Raw genomic sequence first — 25,949 nt, 5'->3', positions numbered from 1 at the left:
AGCACACAATTAACAAACATACATGCACTTCAGCTGCCACCTGGAATACCTGTGTCTTTCTGGGCCCAGTTTACCTTAGCATCTTCATTTTCTTCAGGGTTACTTCCCTCCTGGCTGGCATCAGTTTTTCCCTTTTTCTTTGTGGGTACCCTCTCCCTTTTAGGTTTGGCCTATGGCTTCAGAGGAGCAGATTCATAGGAAGTCCTGCACATCTTCTCCATTTCCTTCATCCTGCTTTTTCTTCTCTAGCAGCCCTGTAGAGGAAGGACATAGGTGGTTGGTACAGAGGTCTGTGGGGCCTGGGCTATGGTCAGTCTGGGGGTCGTTCTCCACTGTTATTCACCCTGCTCCACATTTTTATAATCCTTGATATATATATATATATATATATATATATATATCCAGTTTGTTCCAATTTATACTTTGACCAACCATGTATGCAAACACTGAAGTGGTTACACTGAAGTGTAAAAGTAGTCAAAGGCTGGAAGGTGTGAAGGACAGGCAAATTGTGGTGGTGCAGTAGCCACTGTCTTTTGAAGACAGCTCAGGTCTTAACTGGCTCTTATCCGTCATCTGTAAGTCCATGTTAGGAACGGTTGTTTAATGGCTTGGAGTGGTATTTTACAAGCAAATTTGGGCATTCTTCCAGGTCTGCCCAGCATTTACTCAGTCAGACAAAGTCGCCAAGTCAGAGACTCCACATTGGATGCGTCTAGTCCACTGTGCTGTGCACTTGCCCAGAGAGCTCAGAAATCTGTCTTTCTTCTGGAGTTTTCATTCTGTTTCAATGAACAGAGGGGATGGTCTCCTTTTTGGTCTCTCATGGAAACTCTGGAATCCTTTCAATCTTCCCCAAGGGGTATGCAGTTTCCCCAGTAAAAACTCTCCAGGTTTTTCCTATATCACATGCAGTTAAATAAGAAAGCACTCTTGGAAAATAGTGACCCCTGAGCTCTCTGAACTGATCTCTGACTTTGGGTCATGGACCCTCCTCCTGTGCCCTGACATGAAAAGCTCATTCCAACCCCTCTGCACTTGCTGTTCTGTGTCCCTCTTTTCTCATGTTTTCCCTTCTGGATTTTACTTATTCTGTTGTAAATTACCTAAAATAGCCCATACAGTACTATTACATTACAGGACCACTCTCCTTTGCAGTACTTTACCTGCTTTTCTTCTTAACATTGTTTGAAATTGCATCATTCATTTATTTGCCTTTTCATGTCTATTTTTCTTGATGGGATATAAACTCCATGAAACCAAGGACCTCCTGTAGACTTTTCATTGCCAAGTCCTCCCTAAACATAAAACCATGTGTTGAATGAATGAAGTAAATGAAATGAGTAAATGAAAATCATCATATATAATTCTGGGCCTGCAAGACACTCTACTTTCCCCTAGTGCGCTCACAGACTCATTACAAAAATCTTAACCCTATGTGTCACCATCCCGTGACTTTGATTGCTCAAGCAGAGGTGGAGGGTTAAAGAGCAGGACTCTCACTTTATTAACCATAAATAACTTTTAGATAATCTTGTGTATATTTAGAGTAGCAGCAAATCCAAATAGACAAATACCAGTTCCTTAGTTATTTAATTCTTTTCATTTTTATTTTTTTGAGAGGAAAAGGTAGTGGGAGAGGGAGATGGGGAGAGAGGAGAAGAGAGGGAGAGGGAGAGGAAGGGGGGGGGAGAGAATCATGCAGTGATTTTCTCCCCCAATGTAGGGGCTGGGCAAGAATAAAATCAGGATATGGGAACTCAATCCAGGTCTTCTATATGAGCATCAGGGACTCAGCTGTTGAGCCATCACCTGCTACTCCTCAGTGGGTACATTAGCAGGAAGCAGGAATCAGGAGCAGAGCCAGGACGCAAATATGGGACAGGTGTCTTAACATTTATGCCAAATGCTCACCACCTTCTCTTTATTCTTACATGGGGACATTTTGCATTATATGCCTTCAATCTCATTTCATTGACTGTTTATGTACCTCATTCTCCAACTTCTTCAATAAAATTAAATAAAATCACATATTAAAATTCTAAGGGATATGTTTGACATGTGATAAACCCTAACAATGGATTGATTACTTGCATAGGTGTATGTTTATTTTCTGAAAAAAAAAAGTAAGAAACCAAATAGTGGAAAAGGAAGAGAAAATCTTGTTATTTTTCTTTTTGTCATTTCCTTTTAAAAATTGATATTTATTTTTTTGCCTCCTGTATCTTTTCTTTTTTTCCCAAATTTGTTGAATTGGGAAACTCATCCTCACAACAGAAGGAGACTATTGGAGAGGGATAAGATTTTGATGTTGGTCTTGACGATTAGCATATTGCTAATTGGCAGACATCTGGAACACTGTTTTTTTTATTGCAAGACAAGAAGTTTCAAATTGGTGGTCCCTAAGCATGTTGGTGTTAAAGAAAATTTAGCTGACTATAAAATTGGGTTATTGTACCCACAGGCCAAAAAAACCCCACTCTTTTTCTGGCGATATCAAAAGTAACAATAACGAGAAATCTGGTGATGCTGGTTGGACCGTTCTGAATGGCAGTACTTGGCAGGATGAGAACATTCTGCACGCTGTATACAGGAAGTGTGTTTCTTGCCATGGCCTCGACAAATTTTTTTAGACTTGGCTCAATTATGACACCCTCTGGCCCTTAAATCATCAAGTGTGCTCCTTGTGGATGACATTGTCTCCTGGTGCCTTGTTCCTGTACACTGTGACCTCTGATATCTGCTCTAGGATCTGCTCTGCTTCACTGTGTTGAGAGAACTCTAGATGACAGCGTGCCTTTGGACTTGGGTCTGCATCATGCGAGAAGGCTGTGGTTTGTTTTCACTCCATGTCCTAGTTAAGGTGTGAAGGTTAAGAGAAAAAAGAAATAGAGGAAACCAACCAACCAACGAACCAACCAACCAAACACAATACAACCAGGGAACTGAGAGGAAATTGTTGAAAGAGAAATAAACCAGTTTTGGCTTTTCTCCTTCAACTGTTTGGCCATGTTTGTGCTGATTTCATCTTATATTTAACTAATAATGTGTCATTTACTTAGAAGAGAGTTCCACATGTAAATCCCCCTCCACATTTTCACCGCAGTAAAACCAGTGAATGTGTAATAGTCTTTTCATGAAACAGAAGCAAAAATCACTTTTACGTATTTTTAAAGAAAATGGCTTTTATGTGTGTTTTGAGAAAAGCAAAATTTGGGAGTGAAGTGGGAAAGATGATTACTAATCAAAAGGAGAATTGCATGCAAAAACAAAATAGGAACAATGACCTGAGAAGCTGGAATGATATGGTAGAGGACATACAAGGACAGAGACGAGAAGAGCGACGTTCTGCTAACAGCAGGGCTATGGCAAAGGCAAAGTGACAAGGAATGTCAGAAAGGAAATGAGGGGTTTAATATGGAAGCTACAAAGACTTAATTTCTGTGTTCCCTAGAATAACCATCATCAACTGTGACTGATGGTGATGGAATACTTCACATTGTCCTCAACGAATCATTGCCAACCCCCTCTCTGGCCTAGCCTCACGTGGACTAACACGATAAAAAATAATTTGGCTCTGATTCTTAAAAGCACAGGAAAGCAGTGATGCAATCTGTTTGTTTAATTCTAGAAAACCTTTCCCTGAAGCCTACTTTTGTACTGCCAAAATAAGAAGCAGGTCTGGGGGAGTAATCAGAGGCTTTACATGAGAAAAGAGAAGTTCTCACTCCAACACAGGGACTCTTAGCGAGGATAATGGGAAGCCAGGGAAATTTACACGGGCAAGAAAAGTCAGTGGGAAGATTCATCCATATTGACAGAACGATTGAAGTGGGTGACAGTGAGGGCAGTCAGCTCCACTGTACCTTGGCTTAGATTATGCATAGGAAATTAGCGTCTTACACAAGGTTGTCAGAGGGAGAGAAATGTCTGGAAAAAAGAGAACAGTTTTTGCCAGGATTTGATCTGCTTCCTGTTGATTATAGATTGGTGTACATACTGCATTAATGTCCTTTCTTTAGGACTTTCAAGTTTAGAACAGTTAACCTTATTGTTACGACTTGCATATAGAAACAGTGTCAAAATTGTTATTCTGTAAAGTACACGGTAAGGTACATATATGAAAAGTTTACAGGCCATCTCAGTTGGGTATGGCCAGTACTGAAGTCAAGTCTTTATTTCTTTTTCTCTGCTGCCTTGGTGGACTTATTTTCCCTAAAATAAGACCTAAATTTGCCCAATTTGGAGACTGATTCTCAATTTGTTTACTTAGATGAACTCACTTGGGTTCCCAACTGTAATTATGGATATATTCCATTCTAAATGCATATTGGTGATGTCCACCCAACCCCTGAGATTCAGTCATCTGTATTTAATGGTTTTTTCAACATCTCCACTTTCCTATATTTAATCTTTTCAATATCTAATAGGTAACTCAAATGTTACATGTTCCGAGCACTCTTTTTTTAACCTAGAGACCTTTTATTTAAGATATACAAACTTTATGCATTTCATATATACACATTTATGAATGCAATGGTTCTTCCCAACCTCCACCCTCCCTCCAACGCTTACTTCCTCCCTCTCCTATTCCCACTTATTTTTTATTAAGATCCATTTATAATTAACTTTATATACATAAGATTAACCCTTCACTAATAAAGAGTTCAACAAATAGTATGAAAAATAATTGTTCTTTAACAGTTGAAACAAGGACCATTCAAAGTCATTGTATCACAAAGTGTTAATTTCACTTCTATAGATTTCCTTTTAGGTACTCTATTAGCTACCACAGATCAGAGAGAACCTATGGTATTTGTTTTTTTGGAACTGGTTTATTTCACTTAGTATAAGGTTTTCCAGTTGCATCCATTTTGTTGCAAATGACAGGATTTGATTTTTTTTTTTTTGTATTTGACAGGTAGAATTAGACAGTGAGAGAGAGAGAGAGAGACAGAGAGAAAGGTCTTCTTTCCATTGGTTTACTCCCCAAATGGCCGCTATGGCCAGTGCTGTGCCTATCCAAAGCCAGGAGCCAGGTGCTTCTTCCATCCACAAGGAAGACTAGATTGAGTTCTGGACTTTTGGCATTCGCTTGGCCCATTCCTGGCTTTCGTGGTATTCGTGGAGTGAATCAAAGAATGTAATATCTGTTAATGTCTCTCAATTTTTCAAATAAATAATTTAAAAGTACTAAGTTTGCACTGAAAGCATGCTAAATATTTATTGAACTAGTACATGAGTATCCTAATTTCTCACAAACCTTCATTTTGTCCTGCATTTTAAATTTTTACTTAATTGCACTGGTATACATCCAGCTGCCCAAAGCAGAAAACTAGGAGGCGTTATTCATTCTTCTCATTCCTCACCTTCCACATCAAGTAAGTGTGGAATCCTCTTAATTCTACATGAGAAAACGTTCTTATCTTCTCTAAGAAAGCATTATGCCTTCTTTTATGGACTGAACAGTGTCCTCCACAAACTTCATATGTTGAAGGCCTAGTCTGTAGAGCCTCAGAATGTGGCTATATTTGGATTAGGGCCTGTAAAGAGGTAACTAAGGTAAAAATGAGCACAGTAGAGTGAGATATAGTACAATGTGACTGGTGTGTAGTTATAAGAGAGGAAATATGGATACAGGGAGAGAAACCAGAGGTGTGTGCATAGGGCAGAAAGATAATACAAGGACACAGGGAGAAGAGAGCCCTCTGCAAGCTAAAGACAGGGGCGTTGGGAGAAACCAAACTTGCACACAGACTGTTTCTGGACTTCTAGCTTCCATACTTGTGAGAAAATAAATTTCTGCTGTTAAGTCATTCAGTCTGTTGCATTTCGTTATGACAGCCCTAAAAAGTGAATATGCTCTAGAAAGATCCTAAAGCTCCCTAAATGACCCTCTAATCTTCCCTAACAAGACCTTATATTCATCTTTCATTTACCATCTATAAGCCAGTCTCTCCCTTCATGCATTTTAGGTGGATTACAAAGAAAGAGAAGGAAGGAAGGAAGGCGGAGGGAGAGGGGGTGGGGGAGAGAAGACAGGGAAAGCATAAACAACAGATATTTGAAGGACAAGAAAGGCATCCTCTAGTTTTCTCTGTGGTCTTTATTCTCCACTGTGTGATCTTCAACACCATAGCAATGAGCATGTTACTTCAGTGCTTAAAATATTTTAGCTACATATATGTATACACACACATACACACACATGTATGATCACAATCAATTCAAATATCTTTACATTGGTATCAGAGCTCTTTACAAGTTGTTTCCACCACTTGTCTTTCCAAATCCCAGTGATCTGCATTCAGAGAACGGAAAGAAAGAGAATGGAGCATGAAGCAGTAGGCCTGAGAAGACAGAGGTGTCTGGGGCCCTGGGGTTCTCCATTTCCACGTCTAGCTTTTCAGGCCCTGCATGCCATATGTAAGGCACTGTTATGAGCACTGTACACACCATCAGTCCCTTAACTATCATAATACACATAGAGATTATGTCACTCAAAGTCTCACTGCTAATGGTAAGCAGAGCTGGTGTTTAACCCACGCAGTCCAGCTATGATACTGTGCTCCTTGCCTCTACTCCCTTTCCAATACATGTGAGCTGATGTTGTTAATTTGTTTAATAAATAACAGTTTGTTAATTAAGATAGCCTACATTGGTTTCTATAACTGGTAAAAACAATAAAATAAATATTTTAAGTAGCTCAGCTTAAATGCCTCATTCCCTAGGGTAAAAAAGGTAACATTTGACGGCTCTCCTCCTCTGTTTCATTGCTAACTGCTTATAATTGCCTCAAAATAGCCCTTATCAAGCCAGGAGGTAATTGCTTATTTCAGACATTTTTCCAACTATCATCTTGTTCAACACTAGCAAAAACTAAATGGTAGCTGGTTTTCTTTTCCTGTATCTTGTAAACATCTTTAAAACAATTGCCACATCTTACTTTTACAGCATAGGGCCTGATAGACGCGAGTGTAATACCACATCAGTGATGAATGGCAGAATCATGTAATTGACTGTATATTAATAGTCAAAATAAATAAAGTGAAGATCATTACGTGAGGGAAAAAAAACGTTAAATCAGATCCCAGCTGGGAATTAGGGATGCACGTGGAGCAGCTGAGGAGCGCTTCTGCCTGGACTAGCACAGCTCTAACAGCACATGGATTCCAGGCCTGGATCTGAATGTGAGAAGATTGGAGACTGTTGTGATTGCATCTCTCTCTCCTCCTTCTCTTTCTTTTGTCTCCTTTTTTTGTACAGATTGTGCTCGATCTTAGAGAAATAGCATATTTTCTTTTCCAGATTAGATTTATAATAGAAAGCCTTGGTCTTCTTGCAAATCAATCAGGTGTAGGATTGCTAACATCCTAACATTCTGCTTATTTTAATTAATTTTGTCATCAAATGTAGGCTTACAAAAATTGGCTGGAATTTGAGAATTCTTGAAGTTCTAATAGAAAACATAGGGGTCCACTGAAGTTTTTATACTAAAAAAATTTATAGCTTTACAAATTAGTAAAAATGGCACCATTTTTTAAAAAAAGATTTGTTTATTTATTTGAGAGGCAGAGCTACAGAGAGAGGGAGTGGGGAGAGACAGAGAGACAGGTCTTCTATTTGCTGGTTCACTCCCCAAATTCCCACAATCAGACTGGAGCTGGGCCGACCCAAACCCAGGAGCCAGGAGCTTCCTCCAGGTCTCCTATGTGGGTGCAGGGGCCAAGCACTTGGACCATCTTCCACTGCTTTCCCAGGTGCATTAGCAGAGAGATGGATAGGAAATGAAGCAGTCAGGTCTGGAACTAGTGCCACCAGGGATGCTGGCATCACAGAAGGAGGTTTAACCTACTATGCTACAGTGCTGGCCCCTAAGTGGAACTATTCTTACAGGTAATATAGATGTATAGATAGAAAAATGATAAGAGAAATAATATCTCCTGGAACTGGTAAAATCTCATGTCATCAGCGTTTCCAATTGAACAAACCAAAAAAAAACAAAAACAAAACAAAACAAAAAACCAAAAAAACCCTCTGGGTATTTTTTTTTTTTTTGGTTTGTTTTTATTTTGTGTTCCTTACAAGTCTTAAAAGCATAAAGCAGTAGTAGGCTGTGGGTTGAATAGAAGCAATACAATGTGGTGAGCTGTGAATAATTTCCCCCTTCTTTGGCTGAGAAGATACATGGGTAGCTTGTTTACTCCGCATAAGGAAATATTAGAGAAGGCAGGTGTCTGAATCATAAGTATTTTGTAGCAGGGAGCCTGTGGGAAGAATACCTAGCATCCACGTTTTTATAGCTCAGTAGGTAAAACCACACAATTGCCTACGAATTATTTTACAACAGCCTGGCTAGCTTTTGTTTTTAACAGCAGATGTTCTGTAACAATTACCAACAGGTATTGCCTGTAGTATTATGAATGACACTAGGGTAGGGAATCAATAGGTAGATCAATTTTCTGAATGCTAAAATACTGACAAAAGTTCTTATTAAACTTTTTACAGGGAAGTGAAAAAACTTCAACACAGCATCCAACAGAACTTAGAACATAATCCTTTTATTTGAACAACTTTGGCTATCATTCCCAGATAGCAAAGGGGAGACTTCCTTAACTTTTTCTGCAGCGTGCCTATAAGCTAGGGCTTCAGAACCAGGTTCAGTCTTGGCTCAGTCTATAGGAAGTCTCTACTTAGGGGATAATGTGTTCTGTATGACTTGTGGAAGGTGACTTCTGAAGCAACATACCAGAAATGTTGCCATTGACTTTGGTGACTATACCTTCTCCAGAAATCTAGTGAGCAGCCTAGAATCTGAGCAAAGTCACAGCAATGAAATATCAGAATTTCCACGATCAGGCACTTGCCCAGGGGCTACTTAAAAACAGGCCTGGCACAGCTAATCTAGAATGGTAGAAACTTGAGCACAGAGTGTACAGGGATGAGAGATGTTACTATTGCCCATGGGAGGCATGAACTTTCTCTGTTGATGGAAATGGTCTGCATTTTGATTGGGGAGTTGATTTCATGGAGATGCACATGTAGCAAATGCAGCTGTATGTATTTGGTAAATCCAACTATGTGCCTAAAATAGATGATTTCTATTGTACCTAATCAAATGATACCTCAATAAAGCTGATACAAGGGAAAATCAGAGTTGGCAAAGTGGCTGACTTGGAAGGCCCCTCTGCCCTCTGGGATTCCCAGGGAGAACTTGTTATCTAAAACTTGATCTCTTCATAAATTTGTATCACTGCTTCATCATTTCTCAACTGATATCTGTTTTCACTGATCATTTCATCCTTAGTCCCTAGGAATTGTATAAATATGTGCAGAGTCAATTAGAGGATAAATAAATAAATGAGGGATGAAAAAAAGGAAGGAAGGAGGGAGGGGAGGTCAGGGAAGGACAGCTGGCTGAGCCACTCACGTCGAGGCTCCACTGTCGGGTTGCAAGCTGTCCTTCTCATTGTTTCTTCCCTACTTTTATGTTTCTCCCCACATTAAAAAAGTAATTTCTAAGGAAACAATTATCTCACAGAAAGCTCTTTGTTCTCCTAGGCAATAATGACAAGTTAGTGAGAACTGATGGATTGATTGATTGGTTGAAATTTAATCACCGAGCAGGTGATAAAAGAGGTGTTTGGCCTGGAGGATTTGTGCATGTGTCTCAGTCTGTGCCCTGCTTCGTGCTGCTATGACCATCACGCAGTCCAGTGTAGAATACGGGCTGTGAAGTTAGATGTCTCAGTCCAGAAGTGCCGCTGGCTGGTCCTCAAATGATGCCCCATCACACAGCCAGTAAGGATTACATGAGGTAATGAAGGTGTTACGAATGTGTGGGTTCTTTTATCTTTCCCTTTTCTGACACGCAGACACTCCCTACTCAAGCAGAATCACTTGCGCAGTTAGAGCCAGGAAGAACTCTGAGAGAGAACCATGGCAGCCCCAAGGATGAGTGGGAATTGAGTAGTTTATGGTAATATCAGGTAGAGTGTGAAAGCACTCTGTAGTCAGGAGTACAATGGATATGGACTGTGCAACAGGAAATGAAAGAGCGTCCCCCTATGTCACAATATCCACCCTTGGTTCACTGATAAATATCATGAAATAATGAAGAATTAAATATATCCTGTGGTATGGTGCTCTGTGAAGAGAGGCACTGGTGCTTGTAATATCTCCTGTTGAAGTTGCAGAGAATAAAGTCTGACACATACCAGGCCCAGATGTATCTGTTGTATGAAAGAACATAATCCCCCCCACAAAATGCAGGCATGTTAAGTAAGACCGGAAGAGAAGTGTAAAACTGTTCTTTGTAAATGACTTAGGAGCTGGATCACCACGACGCTTTTCAAGATGGGTTTTCACAAAAAGTTTTCCTCTGGGAGAATTACAGTTGTCTGTGAAGTTTCCTGGGAATAATATAAAGCAGGAAGGTTTTGAATGCTAGGAATTTTTCTAAATATCCTGCCCACAAATAGAAATTCTCTCTAAGTTGTAAAGGACACACAATCTTTGCAGGTATTTGGAAATGTATAGGGAAGACAAAGTCACACCACTCAGATATATACATACAATTTTAAGATGGATGTTCCTCCTTTAAGTCTGTGTGTTTTCAAACAGAACAAGAATAGACAACTGCACACATTTTCAGAGTTGAAATCATACCAAAGATGGATTTGTGTATCCTGATTTTATTGCAACATATTATAGTTTACTTTATCCTTAACAATTCTACTTGCATTTTAATTGCTGCATACTATGTAGAGTAAATACCCAACATTTATGATAAAGGAATTCAGATGTGCTGCCGATAGAGTGCTGGGCAGGTGCCATCAATAATGGCTGGCTCGAGAACAAAGCAAGTGTGCTCTTGCGGTAATGATGTCATGCTGTCCCTAGCACTGTAAAGCAGCAATTCCAGGAGTGCAAGAGAATGCACTCAGATTAATTAGATAAAAGGGACACCTGAGGGCTTAGCACTGCAAGGAAAAGAAATAACTAGTGAGGAAAACTGACAGGGAAAGCCAGAAAATCAATGCTTAATGCCCTGTCCTCCGCCAGTCCAAAGTGTTTTTGGCCCTGAGTGTTCTGTCCATCATTAAGGGATATAAATAATGACGAAGCTATGTGAGCACTGGCATCATTCTCTACTTATATACCAGAGCAGCCTTGAAAGAATAGATTTCCAAATGAATGTAAGAGTTCTCTAAGATGGATTATCTTTGCTGTCTGCAGAGCTAACATGTACTGAGTACTTACTGTGTATCAGTATGTGTTCTAGGTTCTTTCCACTCATTAACTCTTTTAATCATCACAATAATTCCAAAGAACCATTTCCATAATTATTTCATTATCTCCACTATATAGACAGGATAAAGAAAGCGAAGAGAAGTTACACAATTTCATTAACCTGAGGCAAATAGCTTGTAATATTTCATATATGTATGAATATTTAATATCCAAAATATGCTTATCTATATGCACATTTAGTATCTATAATTCTTTGCACATATCTGTGTGGATTGTGTCCCCGCTGGTGCTTTTTCTAACCCAGTAACCTTGCCCATGTTCCCTCCAGCTATGATTCAACCCCTGTCCTCTGTTTACAAAATTTGAAAAGATGTGTGCTACTTATAGCTACTTTTCTCACCTTACAGTTTTATCCTAGCCTACTGAAAACTTGGGTTTCTTCTCAAAGTTCTAATAATGTAATTTTCTCTAAGTTCACCAATAGCCTTCCAGTTGCCATGGAAACTTTTTAGAAATTTTTTTATTGGATCTTTTTGTAGCTTTTAAAATGGTTGGCAATTTCTTCCTAGATATTCTCTATCGTTTAGTTTCCATAGTACAGAGCATCCTTACTTCTTCTTGTATTGCTATATTTCTTTATCTGCTCAAGGTCCTTTTCCATTTGGGATCCAAATCAAACAAAATTCTCCAGGTTTTCATTTCTGTCATGCTGTTTTTGTGACTTTGCACTTTTTGCTAGTCTAATATGATTTTTAAAGATTTTATCTATTACTTTTATGCAATAATTCTGTTAGGATCACATGTTTGACATGGTGGGTCAGGGATCTGATCACCAAAGGAAACATTGGTTTTACAAGAAGAATCAGGGAAATGGGTTCTGCACCATCTCCTTCCCTTGAAGCAAGTAAATGTCCATTACAAATCAATTCCTTCCTTTCTATCTTTTCTACTGACTCTTGATTTTTTTCTTTTCTAAACTGTTTTAAATTATTGCTGTGGTCTTTTTTTCTTATTTGCCTGACTCCAAGTTATCCTCTCTAAATCCACTGCCGGCACAGAGACCTGACTTCACAAATGAATAAATAAAGTGGCTCTGTGTGTGTGTATGTGTGTGTGTAAGATCATTATTCATCTACATAAAACTCTTCAACAGTCCTCATTTTCATTGCAGGTCCTGTGTGTTATCCTCTAGTAATATTAATAGGCTTTGTTTTTGTTGAACTCATAAACCTTTCCTTCATTTCTGCTTCTCTCATCAGGTTGTCTTTGCTTGTTCCTGGTGTGTCCCCCCTTCTCCATCCATTCATTGCTCATCTATGATTGAGCTCTTACAATTCGGTTCCTACAAACCCCCGGCACCTTCCAACAGGCATTAAAGTTTCTCAGTAATCTGTACGTATTTGTATATTTACAAACAAATTATTATGTTTTTATCACTACACTTCCCCACCAGAACCAAAGGTGTTAGAAAGAGGAGATTTTGTGTTAAAAAAAACCTTGGTAACCCTCATACTAACATTGGTGAAAAGAAAACACTGTAGAAATACTAAGAAAATGAAATTGTAAGTGAAAATATCACAAGTTCAACCAATTATATGTATCATTATTTATGAGATAACTGGCAGGGTTTTACTCTAACACATGTATGAATCCTATATTTAACTTAAAGTCATGTCACTGTTTCTTTATTGTATCCTTAAATTTGAGGTTCAGTTGAAATCCTTTTATTTAATTATATTTAGAAAATTGGATGATCTGATAATTTCATTTTTTAAATAAGTACAAGATTACCAAAATCCTATTAGCCTATATTTTCCAAAAATGTATTTTTCCTTTGATTCTGAAGCATATCCTATTCTGTCAATATAATAGTTAATATTATCACTTATCTAATAGTATACTTGAAAAAGTACTATTTTTACACAAGATCTTCATTTACTCTGGATTTCTTTTGAAATAATTTCCTCTATCAACTTATATTAATGAAATTTCCTAGCCTCACTTTTGAGAATTAATCACTATTTCCCTTCTTTCTTTTATGATTTCTAACTGTTATCGCTGACTCAATACATTCTGAAATGAGCTTATGTTTCCCCACATTTCCTTCTTCCCATCAATAATTGGTACTAGCACATTGGAAATACAAGCCAAAGAACTGGCTTGTATTATTCACATTCTCTCATCATCCTGTCAATCACCAAATCCCATTGATCTTGACTACTTTCTGGCTGTGCAATTCATCCTTATTTCTTTCTCCAATGCCAGTATCACAGTCTTGATCACTTTCATCTTCTTTTCTGCACTTCTCTGATTCACTTGTGAACAGTCCCTAGAATCCTCTTTGCCCTTCTCTGATCTGCTATTCACAGTGCTGTAATCTTTTTAAAAAATATATCTGGTTACGTTATCCCCATATTTAAAACTCCAAAATAGTTTCCCAATACTTTTGGGACAAAGTTCTGAATACTTAAATTGGCCCATAAAGACCTATCTTCGATCATCTTTTGTTTTCTTGGCCCTTATTTTTATATCAATCGTTTAAACTTCCTTTTGTTGCTCAATTAATGCTTGTTCCCACCTCAGACCCTTTGAACACATTTAAAAATTGCATTTATATTCCTATTCAGACATAATAGGACAGCCACATCATTAGACAACACAGCAGTTCCTATGGTTTGGATATGGCTGGTAGGGTTGGGGTGGTAGAATATTTAAGAAATGGGGCTTACTGAAAGATAATTAAGTCATGGGATTCCCACTTTCAGCAATGGATTATTGTGGATCTGGTAGGAGTGGACTAGTTCCCATTAGGATGCATTGTTATGAAGAGCATAAGGCTGGCTACTCCTTTGTCTCTTGCTTCCTGCTTTGCCATGTGATGTCTTCCATACACACTCACACTCTGTCATCCATCTGCTATGAGGTCCTCACCAGAGCTGTGTAGATATCAGCACCATTTTTTTGAATCTCCATAATTATGAGCTAAAAAAAATACAAATATAAAATCCCTGCCTTTGGGTATTTTGTTAGAGCAACACAAAACAGATTAAGACAGCAGTACAAAAATCTATAAAATAAAAACTAGAAGATTTTCACGTACCATACTGTCACTACTCTCAAAAAAAAATCTAATGTCATTCATGTAGTGTGTGTATGAATGTGTGTGTGGTGTGTATTTGTGAGGGGAGAGGTGGAAAAATGGATTTACTTTATGTTCCATTCTATACACTGCAATGATTACAACATATCTTCTACAACTTGGTCACCTGAATTAAAATTCCATCTCTGCCACAAAGTAGGCATCTGATCTTGGTGTTACTTATTAATTGTTTCTTACTTTCCTCATTTGAAAGTGAGAAATTAATATATTCTATTGTGTAGGATGTTGTGAATATTAAATGAATACTCACATGCAAATGCATGTGAGGTCACGTGGAGGTGATGTTGACTCTGCCCATATCTGAGTCTGCTTATTTTATTAATATCTTTAAGCTTAGAAAATAACATCTCACTAGTCCCAGTGATCAATTTCTGTTCACAATTGAGCATAATGATAGGACTAAGAGCCAAAGGAATCACATAAACAAGACTAGTGTCTGCAAATACTAGCTGATAGAATAAAAAAGGGAGAGAATGATCCAACATGGGAAGTGAGATACACAGCAGACCCATAGAATGGCAGATGTCCTAAACAGCACTCTGGCCTCAGAATCAGCCTTTAAGTCATGCGGATCTGGCTGAAAAGCCCATGAGAGTATTTCAGGCATGGAAAGCCAAGACACTCTGGGGAAAAAAAAAAAAAAAAACCTAAATGAAAGATCTCCGCGAGTGAGATCCCAGTGGAAAGAATGGGTCATCAAAGAAGGAGGCACCTTTCTCTGAAGGGAGGAGAGAACTTTCACTTTGACCATGGCCTTGTCTAAATATGATCAGAGTCAGTGAACTCAGGGGGCTTCCATAGCCTTGGCAGATCATGACAAGAGCCTAGGGTGATTACTGATGCCATAAACAAGAGTGTCAATTTGTTAAGTCAACAACAGGAGTCACTGTGCACTTACTCCTCATGTAGGGTCTTTGTCCTTAGTGTGCTGTCCATTGAGATTTAATGCTATAACTAGTACTCAAACAGTATTTTTCACTTTATGTTTCTGTGTGGGAGCAAACTGTTGAAATCCTTACTTAATGTATGCTAAACTGATCTTCTGTATATAAAGAGAATTGAAAATGAATCATGATGTGAATGGAAGGAGAGAGGGAGTGGGAAAGGGGAGGGTTGCGGGTGGGAGGGATGTTATGGGTGGAAGCCATTGTAATCCATAAGCTGTACTTTGGAAATTTATATTCATTAAATAAAAGTTAAAAAAAAAACATAAAAAAGCATCTTTAAAGACAAAACAACAACAACAACAAAAAACAAACAAACAAAAAGAAAATAACTACAGGATGGATGCAAGTACCTACCATTTCTACTATAAGAGTGTCCTAAGTCTAGATCGCAAATATCACTCATCCTTCAAAAGTTCAGTCTAACTGGTGGTCATATTCTGAGTTAGCTAACAGTCCCTAAGTCCTGGAAATTTTCTGTACTCCAACATGCAATTATTTTAGCAAGCAATGCGTTATTTTTTTGAGAAGGCAAAGGGAAACATTAGGGAACTTAATATTGATGTTGTTTGTGGTTTGTCCTTACAAGGTCTAGATTTCACCTTCATTCATGGGGTTTTGAATTTAAGAGCTGTCCCAGGACTAGTAATCAAGAGGTTACAAAGATGTAGTACTGTGGTTCACGTCAGTGCTCTGCTCAACAGATGAGTCACAGAGTATAAATAGGATGTTGGTGTCCCTAGGAATTCTGGGACCACTCAGTTACCCCCACTGATCTCTATAGGTAAGAACATTATGAGAATCATGACCCTGCTGTAGTAACCCTACTTCCTTCAACTGTGCTGAGAGTCCTTCATCTCCGTCCCCGCCGCCATGCCCCGAACTATCTCCCACCTACTTCCTATACTTGAAAAGATGTCACTTACTGGTTTTTTAGGCTATTTTTTTAAAATATTTATTTGAAACACAGAATTACAGAGAAGCAGAGAGAGAGAGAGAGAGAGAGGTCTTCCATCTTCTACCCAGATGGCCACAATGGCCAGAGCTGCATCTATCTGAAGCCAGAATCCAGGAGCTTCTTCTCGGTCTCCCATGTGGGTGCAAGGGCCCAAGGACTTGGGCCATTTTCTACTGCTTTCCCAGGCCATAGCAGAGATCTGGTTCAGAAATGGAGCAGCCGGGACTCGAACCGGTGCCCATATGGGATGTTGGCACTGCAGGCTGTGGCTTTACCTGCTATGCCACAGAACTGCCCCTACTCCTTTTTAAAAAGATTCATTTACTTGGAAGGTAGAATGGTGAGGAGCAAGGAGCAGGGAAAGAGAGAGAGAGAGGTCTTCCATCTGCTGATTCACTCCACACATGGCCACAACAGTCAGGGTTAGAGCTGGGCCCGGCTGAAGCCAGGAGCTCAAAACTCCATTCATGTCTCCCACATGGATAGTAAGGTCCTTGCACTTGGACCATCCTCTGGTGCCTTCTCAGGCACATTAGCAGGAAGCTGGATTGGAAGTGGAGTAGCCTGGACCTGAACCAGCATTCTAATATGAGATGCCTGTTTCCCAAGCGGTGGATTACTCCGCTGCACCACAGTGCCAGTCCTGTCACTAAACTTCTTAAGCATTTTGGGGATTTTCTTACTAATGTCTTTATCATAGAGGCACAAGTATCTGTCAATCCCTTTGGGGAGATTTGGGGAGTGGGATGTGATACACAAATGCTACATATGATGTGACTTTAAATGTCTTTTTCAGCAATGTATGAATGCTTTTTCTCTTATTAGCTTCATTTGTAGTGGACCACCCTTGAGTACAGTTTTTAGCCAACTGAGTGTTACTATTGCCCACGTTGTCAGGAAGAATCCTGAGTAGCTGATGAAGTTGTATATATCATATGTATCAGTGACCTTGCCTGGTCTAAATTATGTATTTTCTGCCATGGTCTAGATCTTTGGGATCTATTATCTCACATAATCTATATGCTTTTTGCCAAGAAAAATTGTCACAATTTTGCAATATATTTGCTAGTAAACTTTTTTATTCAAAGGTACAATTTGTGCTTTTAACCTTCAGGCATACAAGTATCTGAACCTAGATGCAAGTCTGTGGACAGTCTAAAGTTGGGGATATTAAGATATACAGTGATTTCGATTTTCATTACAAGTTAACTTGCCTTGGATCAATTCTTCACACACCTTTAAAGCAAAGCAGGAATAAATTCTACAGCAGACTGAAGACTAAGGATTTCTTCTGCTAGCAATGCATTCTAGATGGAATTTGGGAGTGCTTAATATTATGAGTCATCCAAATTCTCTGTTTCAGTTGTTGTGACCCATTGTTTTCCAAACATTCTTAATTTTCCATGGTAGATCTAGTTAGTCTGTTAATTCATTCCAGGTTATTCCATGTGATAATTGAGTTTATCTATTTTTTTCCCTCATGCACTTCGGAATTGCAGGAATATATCTCCCATGCTAGTGAGATTTCAGAGCCATTATCCCTATATGATCCATTCCTAATTCCCCCAAATTCTGTGAAGTTTGTTGGTTGCACATTTTTGACAGTTATCTCTAGATAACTCAAAGCTCTTAGCTATATACTATAAGTTGACCATAGATTCTATTCTAAAAACAGTCTTTACTTTTTTTAAATTTTGCATTTAGCTACCATTTGCATATAGGTAATATAACAACATATACATTAATTTTTCATCATCCAAGTTAATTTCATTTGCTAGGTTTTTTTTTTTTGTTGTTTTAGCTGCTATTCCAAGTAAACAATTATTAAATTTGAAATTTTCTCCTCCCTGCCAGTGTTTATGTCTTATTTATTTCTCTTGTCTATTTGCTTTGGCCAATATTTCCAGAACAATGTACATAATGGAGATATTAGTGAGCATTCTTGTCTTATTTGTGCCTTATTGATAATGCTTCTGCCAGTGGTTCACCATTAAGCTTATTGATTCTGGCTTTCAGTTTTAGAGGAGTCCATACAAAATAACTATTATTATTTTAAAATTATCTATGCATTTTTATTCTAGAAAAGTAATTTATGAAATATTTACCCTGAATTTTGTCAAATTAGGTTTGGGGACAACTTTCAAGTATTATTTTTCCTTTGATCTGTCAGCAAGATATTGTTTAACAGAATCTCAAGAGGACCACAGTTATATACCATTATTTTCAGATATTTCTTTTTTTAACTTTTATTTAATAAATATAAATTTCCAAAGTACAACTTTTGGATTACAGTGGCTTCCCCGCCCCCATAACCTCCCTCCCACTCACAACCATCCCATTTCCCACTCCCTTTCCCATCCCATTCGTATCAAGATTAATTTTCCTTAATGTGCTGTACATTGTGATTTAATGCTATAACTAGTACTCAAACAGTATTTTTCACTTTGTGTTACTATGTGAGTGCAAACTGTTGAAATCTTTACTTAATATATGCTAAACTGATCTTCTGTATATAAAGAGAATTGAAAATGAATCTTGATGTGAATGGAAGGGGGGAGGGAGAGGGAAAGGGGAGGATTGCGGGTGGGAGGGAAGTTATGGGGGGGAAGCCATTGTAATCCATAAGCTGTACTTTGGAAATTTATATTCATTAAATAAAAGTTAAAAAAATTATTAACTTTCATTTATCTTTATATACAGAAGATCAATTTAGTATATACTAAGTAAAGATTTCAACAGTTTGCACCCACACAGAAACACAAAGTGTAAAGTACTGTTTGAGAACCAGTTATACCATTAATTCACATTGTACAGCACATTAATGACAGAAATCCTACATGGGGAATAAGTGCACAGTGACTCCTGTTGTTGATTTAACAATTGACACTCTTGTTTATGGCATCAGTAATCACCTGAGGCTCTTGTCATGAGCTGCCAAGGCTATGGAAGCCTTCTGAGTTTGCCAACTCCGATCTTATTTAGACAAGGCCATAGTCAAAGTGGAAGTTCTCTCCTCCCTTCAGAGAAAGGTACCGTTCTTTCTGCTTGGATATCACTCACAGAGATCATTTAGATGTTTTTTATTTGTATTTATTTATTTATTTATTTATTGCCAGAGTGTCTTGGCTTTCCATGCCTGAAATACTCTCATGGACTTTTTAGCCGGATCCAAACATATTCCACTCTCCTTAATCCTACTTTGTCTTTTTCAAGGTTATAATGTCCTAGAGAATATAGAATATATTTTGGGTCTGAAAAATAACTTTTAAGATTTAACTACTATACTGCACATCAACTTTCTTAGTACTGCTATCTCCCCTACAATTTCCTCCTTCTCTGTTTTTCATTATTCTCTCATCATTTTTTCCTCTCCAATAACTGTTTCTTCGTATACTTCATAGGAGAGTCAGCAACTCTCAGTGATATTTGGCTAAAAAGAGCATATTGACACACATATACATGCCTCCCTGGAAGTCAAGGTAGAAGATTCTAAAACAACTCAAGGTCTACTAAATGCCTGCTAAGTTCCAGCCATATTGCTGAAAATGCAAATGATAAGCATGTCATTGTTTCAACCATAAAGGAAACTTAAGTCTGGTGAGAGACTGATAGACTACAGTCCTCTGGAATGTCACAGGGGTTCTTAGGAGGACGACCTCCCCTGGGAAAGGTCACAGCATGCATATGGTAGACTTTAGGTGTGAAACAGAAAAAACAATCAAAATAATTATTTTCTTGTTGATTAAGATTCAAAAGTAGAAGGAATTAGAAATCAAACTCTGGAAAATGATTTTAAATACAACCAATATTTGTTATTTTCCTAATTTCTTTAAGAATGAAATGCAATGTTTTGAACACTAATAATGATGCTCACAGATAATGAGCACTTTGCCTCCAGAGGGTGATATCATCCAACTAATTGGTAAAAGAACAATATCACATGACATGCAAAAATATACTTACTTATTTGTTTATTTGCTTGGGGGAGAGTGGAGAGAGAAGGAGAGGGAGAGTGAGAGTGAGAGGAAGAGGGAGAGGGAGAGGGAGAGGGAGAGGGAGAGGGAGAGGGAGAGGGAGAGGGAGAGGGAGAGAAAGAGAGAACCTCCCATCTGCTAGTTCATGTTCCAAATGCCCACAACAGCTGGGACTAGGTCAGGCCAAAGCCAGGAACTGGCAACTCAATCTAAGTGGCAGAGATCTAACTACTTGCTCCATCAACCTTTGCCTCCTAGGGTGTATATTAGTAAGAATCTATAGTGCAGAGGAGAACCAAGACTCAAACCTAGGCACTCCTATTTGGTAAGTGGACACCTTGGGCAATATCTCAACTGCTATGAAAAACAATACTAATGGTAATAGTGATAGTGATGACAGGGGAGAGTGGATGGTTGTGAGAAATGTGTAGAAGACCATTGTGGGGAGCAACTCGGACTATACTGTTACTGGAATTAAGACTTATTTTATGCATCTGCTCTCCCACAATATGGCGCTGGGAGAGGAGGAAACAGCTTCTACACAGCTGCCTCCAGTTCAACCAATAAACAGCAGGACCTGCTCCTGATTGGAGGAGAGCAGCGTACTCGGCGTGTGGGCAGCCGAGTTAGGATTGGTGGAAGAGGACTATAAAGGAGGAGAGAGACAACATGCAGGAGGAACATCTAAGAGGAACACCTGTGCAGCCCCCGAGAGAGCCGGCCGGCGGTGTGCCACTCCCCTGCGGAAGTGGGGAAAGTGGCCAGGGGGAACCGCCCTTCCACGTAGGTGGAAGGGACAGTAGCCAACCTGGGAAGAACCAGCAGCAAACCCGGGGAGGGCCGAGCAGATGAAAGAACAACGCAGGGTCCTGTGTCGTTCCTCCACGAAGACGGGGAGCGACATAATGGTGCCGTGACTCGGATAGGAAGCCTAGGCAGGGTTTAGTGTCGTTCCTCCATGAAGAGGGGGAGCGACATAAGGGTGCCGTGACTCGGATAGGAAACCTAGGCAGGGTTCAGTGTTGCTACTCCACGAAGAGGGGGAGCGACAGACCATCAAGTCTTGGCTGTTCTGCTACCAGTCCAGCTTCCTGCTAATGCCACTAAGAGGGCAATAGATTATGGCCCAAGTACCTGGGCCCCTTCCACCAACTTGAGAGACCCGAATGCAGTTCATTGCTCTTGATTTTAGCTTGACCTAGCCCTGGTTGTTGTGGATACTTGGAGAGGGAACAAAGCACTTGAAAGATTGCTCTTTTTCTTCTTTCTCTTTCTGTCTCTCTGTCTGTCACTGTGCTACTCTGCCTTTCAAATAAATAAACAAACAAACAAATAAGTCTTATAGAATGGTGGCAATACAGAATTATTGGAGCAATCATATAGCCTCCTGGGATAATTATTTGATATAGGAAAACACTCAGTTGGATGCTTTGATTAAAACCTCTGCTTTTCCATTATACCCATATTCTCTTCTTACATGGTTTCTAGCTGGACTCATGACACATAGAGAACAGGCTAGATTTTTTTGCTTTCCTTCAAGCAAGATAAGAGTGGCGCCACTTGGTTTTGGCCAAAAGGATATAAGCAGAAGTGACATATGACAACCTGAAATCTGCATGAAATATATTCATTCTGTATCCATCACCCTTCGTTCTTCTCCATTCTATAGGCCAGAATGTAAACAATAACTGGAGTTAAAGCAAGTGTTTTGGCCTGTGAGGTAGGCTTGGGATTGGAAGCTGCATAAATAGTGGAGAAGAAGATAGAACACGTGAACCTAAGCCCTACAGAAGTCAGACTGTGTGAATCCAGAGCTTTATGTAAGAAAGCAATGAGCCTTGCTTTTCTGCAAGCCACTACAATTTGAAGCTTAATTACTCAGAAGGAACCTCATTCTATAGGATGTGTGGATAAATTCTAATGTGTATGTTCAAAATCTCTTTATTTTTTAGGTTGTACGTATTTTCAGAAAAACTCAGTTATGTATTCTAGTCATATTAATGTATTATCATTTAAATATAAATTTTCAAGAAACTTCCCTTGATGCAGAAAATAACAGACTCTGAAGTTGGTCACAGAGATTATGGTGAAGAAAAGCCACAGTCGAAATGTCCTGTACAGTTTAGGAGAAGGTAAGAGACCTGTGGTCTACCTGAGAATCTAGCATTGCTCCATTCTCACCTATCAATTCCACTCTAGATATTTATTGAATTCTCACTGTGCCACAGACACCAGTCTAGAGAATGACTGTACTGTGAAAATTAAAGCAGATGAGTTCCCATTCTCATGGAAATTTTGTTCTAGTGTGTGAATGTAGGTGACTAACAACCAACCAAATAAATATATAAAATGTGGAAGGAGAGGTGGTAAGTGTTGTGCAGAAAACAGGCAATATTAAGCTTGAGTACTGAGCATGTGTTGGGGTAAGTTTTCCCTTAATCTGGAATAGGGCAAATACTCAACAACTCTATCCCCAGATCCCCTGCTCACTGGTGAGCACACACTGACATGCCAACAATCTTCTCCCTCTTGTCCTTAGAGCATTTTGAAGAACCATCAACTTGGATTCTCCTTAGATCTTGGATTCTAGGATGAGAAAGAGGAGACCCAATACTTTTGGTCTGTTTCAGGGTACAGTTATCTCTCCATATCCCTGGATTCTGTATATGTATTGTAATTAATCAGACTATTTACAGCACAAAGGAAGATGTACATAGGTTATATGTCATGTGCAACATTGTGCTATTTTTAAATATTCATTTATTTACTTATTTATTTAAGAGGAAGGTAAGGAGAGATAGAGAGAGAGTGCTCCCTTTCATTGTTTTACTCCTCAAATATCTGCAAGGCCTGAGTTGGCCCAGATGGAAGGCTTGAAGAGGGGGTTCAATCCAGGTGTCTGGTAGGAGCTCCAGTACTCAAGTTACCAAGTTACCACTTTCTGCATCCTAGGGTGTTTGTTAGCAGGAAGCTAGAGTAGGCACTAGAGCCCACTAGAGCCTTGAGCAATTGCAGATTTGGTATCTGCAAATGTTTCTAGAACAAATCCCCTACAAATATGAGAGATGACTGGAATGTCAATTTCAAGCACATTAACATTGTCAATTTAAACCATGTTCAAATTTTTTCACACATTGCCCTAGAGATAATGGTTTTACCTTTTATCACTTTTATCAACCAAACAACATTTTTTAAATTCATTTGATATTTGGGGAAAAAGCGTTTTGTTTTTAAAAAAGTGTGGAATTCCAGGTGGGGAGAAAACTACATGTGTATACAGGTTATGCCTTCCCACTCACTGGATGTCACTCAGCAATCCACTAAGCTAATTTCCCTGCTTGTAAGAAGAGACAAAACCAACATTCTTCTAGAATTCAATGAGATAGTCCCCATGAAAGACTGTGAAAGAACTGTAAGGCTCCAAACTTTGGCAGCAGTTATTATGTTTACTGTTCTCTCCAGAACCAGAGAAAAGAGCTTTTAAGAGAATTGAGATTCCCTGAAGCTCACGTGAAGACTGTGTGGGTGGCCACAACGGCTGCTTCTGGTAGACAGAGTTTGAGTAAGCACACATTTGTTTAAACTTGTTTCCTTAATTTACTGCAATTGTGACTCCCTGCCAGTGAGGATATGTTCTCAATGTTCTATGAATAATTGAAAATTAAAAGGAAAACTTGCTGGGAGTAAGCCCATCCCAGTATTTCTTCTTTAAGTACACACACATACACACACACACACAATATTGGTCAGTAAAAATAAAAAAAGAAAAGAAATCTTCTAAGAACAAGATTAGAAGATGTTGTCAGGCCAGGAGAAAAACAAATTTCAATACATATGACAAAGATAATTTTATAACAGAGGCAACTTTTGAAATCAGTATGTTGTGGGCCTAAGTATTTTTATCTTTCTTCCAGGTTCTTGCCCACAGAGATAAGACTACAAAGAAGAGGCATATATACAGTGCACAAGTAAGAGCAGGATTCATTTAAAAGAGAGAGTAAACATATTTTTATGCATGAGGTGGGCCACCCTACACTGAAAGACACCTGTCATGAGTGGGCCAGAGAGTTGCCTATGAGGAGGAGAGAGGGAAGGGTCCCAGGAAGGATTCCCAACATGGTCCAGAGCAAAAGAAAGATCCCTGCCACATTATCCGTCTCTCTTTTTAAAATTATTTATTTAATCACTTATTTGAAAGGCAGAGTTACAGAGAGAGAGAGAGAGGAAGAGACACAGAGAGACAGAGGATAGAGAGAGAAAGATCTATATTCCATTCACTGGTTCACTTCCCAGATGGCAGCAAAGCCAGGGGTAGGTTAGGCTGATGCCAGGAGCCAGAAAGTCCATCCAGGTCTCCCACACAGATGACAGGGGTCCAAGTACTTGGACCATCTTCCTCCACCTTCCTTGCACAGTAATAGGAAGCTGGATTGGAAGCAGAGCAGCCAGGACTCAAATGGGCACTCTGATATGGCATTGCAAGTGGGTGCTTAACATGCTGTGCCATAATACTGGATCATATAAATTCTAAATAAATTCCAATAAATAGAATTCATTTGTTTCACAAATTATTAAGTACTAGAATGTTTTACCAGGGCAGAGAATACAACTCGTATGTTCAAGCATAATCTCGTCATTTTCTACTCTTCAAATTCAAAAGCCACAAAATTTGAGCTATGTGTAAATATAGCAATATATAATAGTGGATGCTAGAAGAGTCTAGAGTATCTATGGTGCTAGAAAGTAAGATACACTAAAAGGACAACAACAAAGAACAATCTTATATCAATGGGGATGTCAAAAAAAGAAAAGAAAAGAAAAACTGGAATCAAGAGAAAGAGCTCCTACAGGCCAAAGATAGAACAATCTGAGCAACAAAAATACAGTAATGCTGTATTGTAATCCAGGTATAAAATACTCTTGGGTTCATATTAATACATGTAATTAAATAAAGAAATGGAAGAGAGAGAGAGAAAAATCTCTTTTGCAGAATAATTGCAAATAATTGCTATAGATTCTCTACTGTTAGGGAGATGAGACAGAACTCCTCACTCCTTTATAGTGACTTTCTTTCAAAAGTATACAATATGAGAAGGAGGCAAAAACTAACTTCATGGTGAAGAGATTTGACAAACACTATATCAGGGTCAATATAAATAGGGATAAATTATGTTGACTATGTACCTCTAGTATGATGTGATGAAAATGTCACTTTATTTCTGTTAGTCTTCCTCCAAAAACAGCAAACAACAGTCTAATCACAAGATTTAAAGGGCATACTCCATGAAACTGGGAAGATCATCCAAAAAGAAAGGACTGATAAATATATATCTATATATAGAAAGATAAATAATAATAAAACAGAACATAAAAGCCAAAGGAAAATCATTAAAAGGTGAGAGGAAAAAGATTAGATTTATTTGAAGCAAAAATTAACTTGCACCTTAGAACATGTACACAGATTCTATCTGTCATTCTAGAGCTAGAGTAAAATGCAGATACAGAAAGAACAAGAGAATTTACCATTCAAAACCTTTCCTGTGATAGCTAATAAAGGATATGTCTCAGAAGAAGAAAAGTGAATCATAATGAAGAAGCAATGAAAAGAGCAGACATTTTTTAATGCAGTGGCAAAATAATCTTACGGCAATGTTGTATGT

The sequence above is a fragment of the Oryctolagus cuniculus genome, chromosome 4 (genome assembly GCF_051225735.1).
Source record: "Oryctolagus cuniculus isolate XC-2025 breed Fujian yellow rabbit chromosome 4, ASM5122573v1, whole genome shotgun sequence".
In the NCBI taxonomy this organism is placed as follows: domain Eukaryota; kingdom Metazoa; phylum Chordata; class Mammalia; order Lagomorpha; family Leporidae; genus Oryctolagus; species Oryctolagus cuniculus.
Note: the sequence above shows the minus strand (reverse complement) of the source record.